Here is a 14,862-nt window from a genome sequence, read left to right as displayed (position 1 = left end):
AATTTAGCAGTGGCTTATCCTCACTTTTTTTTGGAGAGCTGTAACTTAGCTTATATTACTCTATAACTAGTGGATCCCCATGTGAGGTTAGTTAAAAAAGTGCTTATCTCTGAGAATGATCTCCATGTTATCAACACTGATAGCATAGAAAAGTAATATAAAGTCTGAGGCAGAGCTATGACCTTCACCTTCCAGCCACTGACCCTACAAGTATATTTCAGAAGCTTATTACTTTCTTTAATATGGTTAAGGCAGCTCCTATTTTACCTTCTACTAGATTGACATCTTCTCTGAATGGACGGACTCCTTGATATTTTATAGACATCAGTTCCCATCCCAACCTATTTTGACCCTGCTCCTTGGCCCCACCGATTTGAGGGGCTCTAATTTGAAACAAACTAGTTCCCTGCAAATTAACACATAACACTGACATATCTCCAAAACTAGTCAACACTTTAATTCCTTTGACTGGATTTTTCAGTAAATCAGTTTAGATGAGTAGCATATCATCTACATATAGAGATGTATAATGCACTGTATCCATTAAACATATCCATGTACACACGGATCCCAGTCTCGCATTACATGCTAGTGGTTCAACTGCTAGAACGAACAAAAGGTGGGGATAATGAACATCCCTGTTTTATGCCTTGTCCCACTTTGTTTCCTAAAGAGGTAAAGCATATTATTTTAATACTTGCAGTAGGCAGTGTTTAGAGAGGTGTTGTCCATTAAAAAAAAACTCCTATCCAGAACCACGTGTAAATAGTCCCACTTCAGACTATTAAAGGGTTTTTCAACATCATCTGACATGGCAAAGCCCTCTTCATGTATAAGCAGAGCATCCATTTCTAGGGCTTCAGGAAGCCTACTGTTCTGCACTGTATTTCAACCAGGTATAAACCCTGATTGATCCCGGTGATTGAAGAATTGTATCTGGGGAAATATTCTCATGCTCAGCACCCTACTCAGTATTTTATAATCAATGTTCAACTAGTTTAAAGGGCTGTATACAGATACCTCTTCCTGATCACTCCTTACTGAAAGAAATGGACTCCCATGAAAAGGCTCTTAGGGAGCTGGAAAAACATAGACTGTAGATCCCATAATTGCAAACAGAGCTGGTCGAGGTAAAGGAACAGCTAGCTGAGAGAACAGAGCGGCTTTGCTCCTTCAAGTTAAAAGAAAACATGGAAGAACACACAAGGAACAAAATAAAATGTGGACACTGCTAGCTTAGCTGGTGAACTCACAAAGAAGGGGATCCCAAATACTAAGCATCAAAGATGAGCAAGGTGCTTAGATAGACCGAAATAACTTAAGTTCTTCCACATTTTCATCTTCCATTTTCATCTTCATCTGTTTACTAGTCAACATAGCACTCCCTAGTGAAGATTTACTGGATTTTTTGGGGGACTTTCTATTAGCCAGACTATCACAAGATAAGACGAAATAAGCACAGAGAGCAGAAGTAGCAGAGGAAATAACAGCAATAAAGGGAATGACACGTAGAAATGTACTGGGAGCAGAAGGCCTATTGGCTGAGTTTTAAATAACATATATGGATAAGCTTCCTTTACCTCTACCAGCTCTGTTTGCAATTCTGGGTTCAACAGTCTATTTTTTCTATCTCCCCAAGAGGCTTTTCATGGGAGTCCACTTATTTCACTAGAGTCTTACAAACCCCCACAGTCCCTGCTATACATGACCTCTGATCTCTACTTTACAGGCCTCCTATACTGATAGGGCTGATAATGTTGTACACTAATTTTCAACAAACCAGGACTGAATCCCCTCCCCAATAGTAAATCAATAAACTTGACACTCTAGGTTTTTGACCTTCATTCTCCAACTTGATATCAAAGTGTGTGTTTTTTCCCACAAAAGCTTTATGAGGAGATTATTATGCTCAGGTGGTGTGCTGGTTAGATATTCACTGCTTACTTTCTCCACATGCATGTCTGTTGTACAAAACAATGGGGGTCATTACAACATTGGCGGTAAAAGCCGCTTACCGCCGTGCAGAAGACCGCCAACACACCGCCGCGGCCGCAGAATTCCGCCACAGCTATTATGACCCACATCTCGAAATCCGACAAAATTCAGACACCCACACAAGTCCGCCACACCAAAGGTCAGTGATAAACTGGCGAAAACAAAACCTCCACCATCACGCCAACAGAAATACGCCCACGCTATCACGACCCACGAATCCACGCAGCGGTCTTTCAACCATGGTATTCCATTGGCGGTACACACCGTCGCGCTCAAAATACACACACTTCTACAAAACCCTGCCACAGTGGACAATTCCAAATGCACACACCTGATACACATACACACACCACTCCCACACACCCATTACAATATAAAACACACACCCACATCACCCACAAACCTTTACGACCACTATTACAGAGAGAGACACCACCATCCACAAACTAGCATCCACAGGCACTCAACACCACCACCCACACAACTTCCACGCACAAACCACCACACACCACTACATGTCACCACACACACCACCCCACACATCACCTACACCACCCCATGGCACGGCAAAGACACTCCAGGTTTTCGGAGGAGGAGCTCAGGGTCATGGTGGAGGAAATCGTCCGGGTAGAGCCACAGCTATTTGGAGCACAGGTGCAGCACACCTCAATGGCAAGGAAGATGGAGCTATGGCGAAGAATAGTTGACAGGGTCAACGCAGTGGGACAACACCCAAGAAATCGGGACGACATCAGGAAGAGGTGGAACGACCTACCGGGGAAGGTGCATTCCGTGGTCTCAAGACACCACCTGGCGGTTCAGCGGACCTGCGGCAGACCCACACCTCCTCACCCACAACTAACAACATGGGAGGAGCAGGTCTTGCCAATTCTGCATCCTGAGGGCCTAGCAGGAGTCGGTGGAGGAATGGACTCTGGTAAGTCAAACCTTTAACTACCATATCCCCCACCCTACCTGCATGCTATCACATACCCTCACCCTCGCATCCTCCCCTATCACTCCAACTCCTCACAAATGTACCAATATCACAAACCACACATCCCAAAACCAAGTCCTGCATGCAACACCAACACATGGACACCCATCACTAAAGCATGGCCACTGCACATACCCATACACCCCCCTAAACCCTCATCACACAAGGTCCCACACAGGAATGCCAGCACTGGGGTACACGGTCACCCACCCATTGCACACCATGACACACACAGATGCAATAATCATGCTTTTCCACCCCTGCAGGACCACTACCCAATGTCACCAGACAGGAGGGTCCAGACATCTCCACCCCACCCACAGAAGAGGCCCACAGTGATGACAGCAGCTCTGTCCAACTGGATCTAGATGACCAGCCCGGACCATCGTGGGCCTCGGGACAGTCGGTTCCCCTCACAAAGGCACAGGCCACCACAGACCTCCCCCCCTCTGGTAACACCAGCACAACACCCACCCAGCGGGCCCATACCTCCCTCCCAGGACACGTCAATCAGCTGTGTGTCCACCACTACAGGGAACCCAGGATAACCCACCACCTCAACAACAACAGGGACCTGGGGGCAGTGGTAGTGGGCACACGGTCCAGGGGACGGAGGCCCAGGAACACAGGGGAACTTGGAGGGCTGCTGTGCGACGGGAGCGGACAGGCCAAGGGAACCCACTCTCCACGAGGCCCTCTCCTCCATCATGGGAGCATACCACCACTCCCAGGAGACGATGGCAACGTTCATGGCCAAGTTTCAGGAGACCAAGCGCATGCAGGAGGAACAGTATTTGGGGTTCAGGGAGGAACTTAGAACCATCAGCTCCACCCTGGGCACCATCGTAGGGGTGCTGAAGGAAATACTCAACACCAGGAGGGACACTGTGGCACTACAAGGGGCCCCTGACACTAGCATGGACGATGAACTGCCCACCACCTCCACCGGTGCTAGTGGACAGGAGGCACCGCCACAGGACCACCACACCAGCACCCCACCCCCTGCAGATGGAGAACCACCCCGCAAGCGGTCCCTGAGATCCAGGAACAAGACAGAGCACGATGCCAAGGCCCCCGCCAAGAAATGAGACCACCCTGTCAACCCACTGTCCCACTTTGTCACCCTGTCCATATTGGAACTGCCCCAGCTCCACTTCCTATGCCCATAAGGGCAAAGCACCTATGAGACAAATAGATTGGACTCTGCCATGGACACTCCTCCGCCATCACCCCTCACCATTTAACTTCCAACTTCCCCCTCCAATTTTTTGTATGTAAATAAACACACCTAAAGCACCAAAAGATCTGGAATATGTCTGTGATTTTGAAATACTGTATTTGTAATTACAGTGACAAAATTTCCAAGAAATAGTAATGTCAACATACCTATGTCACACAACTCTAGTCCATGAGGATTCTAAGCAGATGACACACGTTGGGACTCACACCTGTGAAACCGTAAGTGACAGTGACAACTCAGTGACCATACACTGGGTTAAATCGACAGACAGGATAGAGGTAGAAGTGTAAAAGTACTTGTAGTAGGCAGGAATGTATTCTCACCTGTGTTTCACTGGAAATATTGCTGGATGACTGAGTCCCTGTTGTCAATGTCTTCTTCCTCTGCTTCCTCCTCATCACTGTCCACAGGCTCCACAGCTGCCACAATACCGCCATCTGGACCATCCTCCTGCAGAAAAGGCACCTGTCGTCGCAAAGCCAAGTTATGAAGCATACAGCAGGCCACAATGATCTGGCACACCTTCTTTGGTGTGTAGAATAGGGATCCAGCTGTCATATGGAGGCACCTAAACCTGGCCTTCAGGAGGCCGAAGGTACGTTCGATCACCCTCCTAGTCCGCTCATGGGCCTCATTGTAGCGTTTTTCTGCCCTGGTCGTGGGATTCCTCACTGGGGTCAGTAGCCATGACAGGTTGGGGTAACCAGAGTCACCTAACAGCCACACCCGGTGCCTCTGTAGTTGACCCATCACATAAGGGATGCTGCTGTTCCGCATGATGTAGGCGTCATACACTGGGCCAGGGAACATGGCATTGACATGGGAGATGTACTGGTCTGCCAAACATTCCATCTGTACATTCATCGAATGATAACTCTTTTGGTTCCTGTACACCTGTTCACTCTTGTGGGGGGGGGAACCAAAGCCACATGGGTCCCATCAATGCACCTATGATGTTGGGGATATGTGCAAGGGCATAGAAGTCACCTTTCACTGTGGGCAAGTCCTCCACCTGAGGGAAAACGATGTAGCTCCGCATGTGTTTCTGCAGGGCAGACAACACTCTGGACAACACGTTGGAAAACATAGGCTGGGACATCCCTGATGCCATGGCCACAGTTGTTTGAAAAGATCCACTTGCAAGGAAATGGAGCTCTGATAGCACCTGCACTTGAGGGGGGATTCCTGTGGGATGGCGGATTACTGACATCAGGTCTGGCTCCAACTGGGTACACAGTTCCTGGATTGTGGCACTGTCAAACCTGTAGGTGATAATCAAATTTCTTTCCTCCATTGTCGACAGGTCCACCAGCGGTCGGTACACCAGAGGATTCCGCCATCTCCTCACATGTCCCAGTGGACGGTGCCTAGGAAGGACAACAGCGAGCACAGAGTCAAACAACTCAGAGGTATGTACCCACATTCTACACAGAACACGATTCATACACAAAATCTGGCCTGTATTTGTGTTGAGAGTAGGCCTAGGTATGTGTGATGCAGTTGGTAATTAGGCCATGTGGGCCCCTGAAATGGCGGCTGCCTGACCTCTAAAGCGGGACAATGGGATGTAAGGTAACTGCGCTGGCGTTGTACACCGTTGCGGTAGGCGGTCGAAGACCGTGGCGCAATGCTGCATTGGTTAACAATAGACCCTGTGGGTCCCAGGCGCCAATGACAATGTACGCCGGCGTTGATGGTAGGCACTGCCGCGTATGTGACTGCCGCGGACGTAACTGCCATTTTCTAGCTATTGAATCACTCGATACCTGATCTTCGACAGGAGAGGACCTACACTGCAAGTGTTGCTGTGGCCTCGGTCTGGAAGAGACAATGGCTCATGCGTCTGGGGAAAGGGCCCCTGCCTTCACATCGCAGGAGTTGGAGAAGCTTGTCGACGGGGTCCTCCCCAGTACACGCTACTCTACGGTCCTCCAGACCAACAGGTAAGTACACAGGGAGCATGCTGTAGGGGCTATGCCTTTGTGGAGAGGGCTGGTTGTAAGAGGGAAGGGGGCAGAGTTCTGCGCGCATGAAAGACGGTGGGGGGATGTGCCACATGGCAAGTGTAGGGATGGGGGCCACTCACTTTGACGGTGCAGTTGGTAATGACTTCTCTTCTTCCCCTGTACATTTCATGTAGGTCAGCGCCCACCAGAAGAAGGATATTTGGCATGCCATCGCCAAGGACGTCCGGACCCTGGGGGTCCACCACAGACGGAGCACCCACTGCCGGAAGAGATGGCAGGACATTCGCCGCTGGAGCAAGAAGACGGCGGAGGCTCAGTTGGGGATGGCCTCCCAACGTGGGAGGGGTGCCCGTCAAACCATGAACCCCCTGATGTTCCGGATCCTGGCGGTGGCCTACCCGGAGTTGGATGGGCGCTTGAGGGCATCACAGCAGACACAAGGGGGTGAGTACACTCTCATTCTGCTGACTTTGCGCACAGTGGAGGGGTCTCGGTAGGGGAGGAGGGCTGTGGGTTTCCCTAGGCCAGGACGAGATCCGTAGGCTAGGCCCCTTCGGAAGGCATGGCCCTGTGGCCCTCCACCCCACCTCTGTAGAGTGCCAAGTACAGGTATTCATGCACCTGTGTCATCTATGTGTGCAGATGTCATCCATAGCCTTGTAGGCCATTTCCCAGGAATTGCACTGTAGAGCCCAACAGCGCGACGTAGTGCAGGGGGCTGCTGTGTCTGTCTTGTCTGCCAACGGTAGCGGTAAGCCATGCACTCTACCTGTCTTTCTTCTGTCTCCCCCCCTTTTTTTGCGGTCTCCCTGTTCTTGTGTGCATTAGCATCATCAGGCAGAGGTGCAGTGGCACCGGAGCTCGAGGGAGCTGCATCCCACATTGGCATGGAGGCCCACACTACGGACTCTGAATACACCCGTGGGACAGAGGGCGAGGGGAGCACCACGGCGGTCATAGAATCTGCAAGCAGTGACACAGACTCGTTCTCCGATGGGAGCTCCCTTGTGGTGGCGGCAACATCTGTGCCCCCTACTTCACCAGGTACAGCCGCCACCCCCCTACCAGCACCGCCCTCCCAGTAGCCCCTCAGCCTTCGCCCCATGCCCGCTCACCCAGGAGGGTGGGCATCACCTTCGCCCCAGGCACCTCAGCCCCTGCCCCTGTCACCTCTGCTGCCCTCAGTGAGGAGGCCATTGACCTCCTCAGGTCCCTCACTGTTGGGCAGTCTACCATTTTGAATGCCATCCAGGGTGTAGAAAGGGAGTTGCAACACACAAATGCATTCCTGGAGGGCATTCATTCTGGTCAGGCTGCCCTTCATCGAACCGTTCAAACTCTGGCCTCAGCACTGATGGCAGCCATTGTCCCTGTGTCTAGCCTCCCCCCTCCAACTTCCTCCACCCAGACCCAATCCCCTGTACCTCTGCCTATCCCAAGCACACCATCAGACCAGCCTGCACACACCTCAACACACAAGGGAAGCTCAGGCAAACATAAGCACCACACATCCCACAGGCACTCACGCAAGCATCACACACATACAGATGCACCAACATCCACTGCCTCCACTGTGTCCTCCTCGTCTTCGTCTCCCTCCTCCGTCCCAGTATCGTCTACACTCACACCTGCATGCACTACCTCTACAACCACTACGTCCCTCTCCAGCACACCCACCACCACACCCCACTCAAGTGCACTCACCACCCCCACTACCATTCACACGTCCCCTGTGTCCTCTCCCAGTGTGTCTGTGACACCCCCTCCCAAGATACACAAACGCAGGCACACACCCACCCAACAGCCATCCACCTCACGGCAGCCTCCAGCGCATGCAGCTGCACCCAAATCCACAAAACTTACACCTCCTACAATCGCCACCTCTTCCTCCACTCCCAAACCCCCTCCAGCTACCCGTCCCAGTGTCTCCAAACAACTTTTCATGTCCACCCTTAACCTATTTCCCACCACCCCCCGTCCAACTCATAGGTCCTGTACTAGCACTTCAGCCACAAAATCACCGGGACCAGTGGTGCCTGTTATGCCAGCCAGTGTATCACGGAGCCAGAGCACAGCCAGTCCCCCCCCCCTGTGAAGCACCAGAAGTTGGCCAGTACCCGAGAGGGGGAAGACTCCAGCCACCCAAGCCGCTCACAGGGGTCCCGGGGGGAGTGTGGACTCAGCTGTGACTCCTCCCAAGGTGGGGAAGGGGCAGAAGAAACCCGCAAAGTCTGGGGGGACCTCCATGACGGAGAAGACCGCCATCATCCCCGCTGGTCAGGAGGCCACCGCCAGCCACAGCCCAGCTGCCCAGGAGGGCCCCACCAGCCACAGCCCCGCTGCCCAGGAGGGCCCGCCAGCCACAGCCCAGCTGCCCAAGAGGGCCCCGCCAGCCACAGCCCAGCTGGCCAATGAAGGACCGCCAAGTCAAGCACCGCTCAACAGGGCAAAGACCGCCAAGTCAAGCACCGCTGAACAGGGCAAGGACCGCCAAGTCAAGCACCGCTGAACAGGGCAAGCACCGCAGAACAGGGCAAGGACCACCAAGTCAAGCACCACTGAACAGGGCAAGGACCACCAAGTGAAGCACCGCTGAACAGGGCAAGGACCGCCAAGTCAAGCACCGCTGAACAGGGCAAGGACCGCTGAACAGGGCAAGCACTGCTGAACAGGGCAAGCACCACTGAACAGGGCAAGGACTGCCAACTCAAGCACCGCTGAACAGGGCAAGGACCGATGAACAGGGCAAGCACCGCTGAACAGGGCAAGGACCCCCAAGTCAAGCACTGCTGAACAGGGCAAGGACCACTGTAAGGAAATGCCTCCTTGGCATGGTTACCCCCTGAATTTTTGCCTTTGCTGATGCTATGTTTTGAATTGAAAGTGTGCTGAGGCCTGCTAACCAGGCCCCAGCACCAGTGTTCTTTCCCTAACCTGTACTTTTGTTTTCACAATTGGCACACCCTGGCATCCAGGTAAGTCCCTTGTAACTGGTACCCCTGGTACCAAGGGCCCTGATGCCAGGGAAGGTCTCTAAGGGCTGCAGCATATCTTATGCCACCCTGGGGACCCCTCACTCAGCACAGACACACTGCTTGCCAGCTTGTGAGTGCTGGTGAGGACCAAACGAGTAAGTCGACATGGCACTCCCCTCAGGGTGCCATGCCAACCTCACACTGCCTATGCAGTATAGATAAGTCACCCCTCTAGCAGGCCTTACAGCCCTAAGGCAGGGTGCACTATACCATAGGTGAGGGCACCAGTGCATGAGCACTGTGCCCCTACAGTGTCTAAGCAAAACCTTAGACATTGTAAGTGCAGGGTAGCCATAAGAGTATATGGTCTGGGAGTTTGTCAAACACGAACTCCACAGCACCATACTGGCTACCCTGAAAACTGGGAAGTTTGGTATCAAACTTCTCAGCACAATAAATGCACACTGATGCCAGTGTACATTTTATTGTAAAATACACCCCAGAGGGCACCTTAGAGGTGCCCCCTGAAACTTTAACCAACTACCCGTGTAGGCTGACTGGTTTTAGCAGCCTGCCACACTCGAGACATGTTGCTGGCCACATGGGGAGAGTGCCTTTGTCACTCTGTGGCTAGTAACAAAGCCTGCACTGGGTGGAGATGCTATCACCTCCCCCAGGCAGGAGCTGTAACACCTGGCGGTGAGCCTCAAAGGCTCACCCCCTTTGTTCCAGCACCACAGGGCACTCCAGCTAGTGGAGTTGCCTGCCCCCTCCGGCCACGGCCCCACTTTTGGCGGCAAGGCCGGGGAAAATAATGAGAATAACAAGGAGGAGTCATTGGCCAGTCAGGCCAGCCCCTAAGGTGTCCTGAGCTGAGGTGACTCTAACTTTTAGAAATCATCCATCTTGCAGATGGAGGATTCCCCCGATAGGGATAGGAATGTGACCCCCTCCCCTTGGGAGGAGGCACAAAGAGGGTGTACACACCCTCAGGGCTAGTAGCCATTGGCTACTAACCCCCCAGACCTAAACACGCCCTTAAATTTAGTATTTAAGGGATCCCCTGAACGTAGGAACTTAGATTCCTGCAACTTACGAAGAAGAGGACTGCTGAGCTGAAAAACCCCTGCAGAGAAGACGGAGACACCAACTGCTTTGGCCCCAGCCCCACCGGCCTGTCTCCCTCCTTCAGAAGAAAACTGCTCCAGCGACGCTTTCCCCAGGACCAGCGACCTCTGAATCCTCAGAGGACTGCCCTGCTTCCAAAAGACCAAGAAACTCCAGAGAACAGCAGCCCTGTTCAACAAAGACTGCAACTTTGTTTCCAGAGGAGCAGATTTAAAGACACCTGCAATCCCCGCAAGAAGCGTGAGACTTGCAACACTGCACCCGGCGACCACGACTCGACTGGTGGAGAAACAACGCTACAGGGAGGACCTCCCGGCGACTCCGAGACTGTGAGTAACCAGAGTTGTCCCCCCTGAGCCCCCACAGCGACGCCTGCAGAGGGAATCCCGAGGCTCCCCCTGACCGCGACTGTCTGAATTCAAAATCCTGACGCCTGGAAAAGACCCTGCACCCGCAGCCCCCAAGACCTGAAGGATCGGAACTCCAGTGCAGGAGTGGCCCCCAGGAGCCCCTCTCCCTTGCCCAGGTGGTGGCTACCCCAAGGAGCCCCCCCTTGCCTGCCTGCATCGCTAGAGAGACCCCTTGGTCTCCCATTGAAACCTATTGAAAACCTGACGCGTGTTTGCACACTGCACCCGGCCGCCCCAGTGAAGCTGAGGGTGTGCCTTCTGTGCTGACTTGTGTCCCCCCCCGGGCCCTACAAAACCCCCCTGGTCTGCCCTCCGAAGACGCGGGTACTTACCTGCTGGCAGACTGGAACCGGGGCACCCCCTTCTCCATTGAAGCCTATGTGTTTCGGGCACCACTTTGAACTCTGCACCTGACCGGCCCTGAGCTGCTGGTGTGGTGACTTTGGGGTTGCTCTGAACCCCCAACGGTGGGCTACCTTGGACCCCAATTTGAACCCCATAGGTGGTTTACTTACCTGCAAGAACTAACAATAACTTACCTCCCCCAGGAACTGTTGAAAATTGCCCTGTGTCCACTTTTGAAATAGCTATATGTGTTTTATGTAAAAAGTATATATGCTATTGTGATTATTCAAAGTTCCTAAAAGTACTTACCTGCAATACCTTTCAAATGAGATATTACATGTAGAATTTGAACCTGTGGTTCTTAAAATAAACTAAGAAAATATATTTTTCTATAACAAAACCTATTGGCCTGGAATTGTCTCTGAGTGTGTGTTCCTCATTTATTGCCTGTGTGTATGTACAACAAATGCTTAACACTACTCCTTTGATAAGCCTACTGCTCGACCACACTACCACAAAATAGAGCATTAGTATTATCTCTTTTTGCCACTATCTTACCTCTAAGGGGAACCCTTGGACTCTGTGCATACTATTCCTTACTTTGAAATAGTGCATACAGAGCCAACTTCCTACATTGGTGGATCAGCGGAGGGGTACAAGACTTTGCATTTGCTGGACTACTCAGCCAATACCTGATCACACGACAAATTCCAAAAATTGTCATAAGAAATTGATTTTTGCAATTTGAACTATTTTTCTAAATTCTTACAAGTCCTGCTAGGGCCTTGTGTTAGTCCCTGTTTAGCATTTCTTTTAGAGTTTAAAAGTTTTGTGAAAGTTTGAATTAGAACCTAGAACTAGTTTTAGATTCTTAAAAAGTATTCCAACTTTTAGAAGCATAATGTCTAGTGCAGAGATGAATGTGGAGGAACTCGACCTCACACCTTACCTCCATCTTAAGATGAGGGAGCTAAGGTCACTCTGCAAAATAAAGAAAATTACAATGGGCCTCAGACCTTCCAAACTACAGCTCCAGGAGCTTTTGGCAGAGTTTGAAAAGGCCAACCCCTCTGAGGATGGCAACACAGAGGATGAGGATAGTGACTTGGAGGAGAATTCCCCCCCTCCAGTCATACTTAGGGAGAACAGGGCTGCTCAAGCCCTGACTCCAAATATACTAGTCAGAGATGCTGTTTCCCTCACAGGAGGGACCAGCACATCTGAAATCACTGAGGATAACTCCAGTGAAGAGGACATCCAGTTAGCCAGGATGGCCAAAAGATTGGCTTTGGAAAGACAGATCCTAGCCATAGAAAGGGAAAGACAAGAGATGGGCCCAGGTCCCATCAATGGTGGCAGCAACATAACTAGGGTCAGAGATTCTCCTGACATGTTAAAAATCCCTAAAGGGATTGTGACTAAATATGAAGATGGTGATGACATCACCAAATGGTTCACAGCTTTTGAGAGGGCTTGTGTAACCAGAAAAGTGAACAAATCTCACTGGGGTGCTCTCCTTTGGGAAATGTTCACTGGAAAGTGTAGGGATAGACTCCTCACACTCTCTGGAAAAGATGCAGAATCTTATGACCTCATGAAGGGTACCCTGATTGAGGGCTTTGGATTCTCCACTGTGTTGTATAGGATTAGATTCAGGGGGGCTCAAAAATCCTCAAGCCAGACCTGGGTTGATTTTGTAGACTACTCAGTGAAAACACTGGATGGTTGGATTCAAGGCAGTGGTGTAAATGATTATGATGGGCTGTACAATTTATTTGTGAAAGAACATCTGTTAAGTAATTGTTTCAATGATAAACTGCATCAGCATCTGGTAGACCTAGGACCAATTTCTCCCCAAGAATTGGGAAAGAAGGCGGACCATTGGGTCAAGACTAGGGTGACCAAGACTTCCACAGGGGGTGACCAAAAGAAAGGGGTCACAAAGCCTCCCCAGGGGAAAGGTGTTGAGACATCCAAAAACAAAAATAGTAAAGAGTCTTCTACAGGCCCCCAAAAACCTGCACAGGAGGGTGGGCCCAGAGCCTCTTCACAAACCAATTTTGGGTACAAGGGTAAAAACTTTGATCCCAAAAAGGCCTGGTGTCGTAGCTGTAATCAGCCTGGACACCAAACTGGAGACAAGGCCTGTCCCAATAAAAGTACCACTTCTAACTCCACTCCAGCTAACACTGGAATGGCTAGTCTCCAAGTGGGATCAACAGTGTGCCCAGAGCAAATCAGGTGTCACACCGAAGCTACATTAGTCTCTGAGGGTGGGGTGGATTTAGCCACACTGGCTGCCTGGCCTCCTAACATGCAAAAATACAGGCAGCAGCTCTTAATTAATGGGACAAGTGTAGAAGGCCTGAAGGATACAGTTGCCAGTGTCACTATGATGACAGAGAAACTGGTTTCCCCTGGTCAATACCTGGCTGGACAAACTTATCCAGTCACCAATGCTGACAATCAAACTAAAGTACATCCCATGGCTATGGTAACTTTAGAGTGGGGAGGGGTTAATGGCCTAAAACAGGTTGTGGTCTCCTCGAATATCCCAGTAGACTGTTTGCTTGGAAATTACCTGGAGTCCTCAGCATGGGTTGAGGTAGAACTGAAAACCCATGCAGCCATGCTGGGTATCCCTGAACTGGTGTGTGTCAAGACAAGGGCACAGTGCAAAGCTCAGGGTGAAAAAGTAGAGCTGGAGTCGGGAAAAAGGGCCCAGCCTAACAAGAGAAAAGGAAAACCAGCTGCAACACAACACCAAAAAGAGAACCTCTCTTCTCAGGAAGAAGTTCTGCCCTCTGAGGGAACTGAGCCTATGGAGTTGGAACCTTATCAGGTTGAGCTCTTAGGCCCAGGGGGACCCTCAAGGGAGCAGTTGTGTAAGGGGCAAGAAACCTGTCCCTCTCTTGAAGGCCTTAGGCAGCAAGCTGCTGAAGAGTCCAATGGCAAGAAAACTGGAACACATAGGGTCTATTGGGAAGATGGGCTCCTGTACACTGAGGCAAGAGATCCCAAACCTGGTGCCACTAGGAGAGTGGTAGTGCCTCAGAAGTTCAGAGTGTTCATTCTGACCTTAGCCCGTGATATTCCCCTTGCGAGGCATTTGGGACAAACCAAGACGTGGGAGAGACTAGTCAACCACTTCTACTGGCCCAACATGTCCCAGAAAGTTAAGGAGTTTTGTGTCTCCTGTACCACCTGTCAAGTCAGTGGTAAGACAGGTGGACATGCAAAGGCCCCCCTCATTCCACTTCCAGTGGTGGGGGTCCCCTTTGAAAGAGTGGGTGTGGACATAGTGGGTCAACTTGAACCTCCCACAGCCTCAGGAAATATGTACATCCTAGTGGTAGTGGATCATGCTACTAAGTATCCTGAAGCTATTCCCCTTAGGTCGACTACTGCCCCTGCAGTAGCCAAGGCCCTCATTGGTATCTTTACCAGAGTGGGCTTCCCTAAGGAGGTGGTGTCTGACAGAGGTTCCAACTTCATGTCAGCATACCTGAAACACATGTGGAATGAGTGTGGAGTGACTTATAAATTCACTATACCCTATCATCCACAAACTAATGGCCTTGTTGAGAGATTCAACAAGACATTAAAGGGCATGAAAAGGGGGCTCCCAGAAAAACTCAAAAGGAGATGGGATGTCCTCTAGCCATGTCTGCTTTTCGCTTACAGAGAGGAGCCTCAGAAGGGAGTAGGGTTCTCACCCTTTGAACTTCTGTTTGGCCACCCTGTAAGGGGACCACTAGCTCTTGTGAAAGAAGGCTGGGAGAGACCTCTTCATGAGCCTAAACAA

Source organism: Pleurodeles waltl, chromosome 2_2, assembly GCF_031143425.1.
Source record: "Pleurodeles waltl isolate 20211129_DDA chromosome 2_2, aPleWal1.hap1.20221129, whole genome shotgun sequence".
Classification (NCBI taxonomy): domain Eukaryota; kingdom Metazoa; phylum Chordata; class Amphibia; order Caudata; family Salamandridae; genus Pleurodeles; species Pleurodeles waltl.
The sequence above is the reverse complement of the archived record's forward strand: the minus strand, read 5'-3'. Positions refer to the sequence as shown.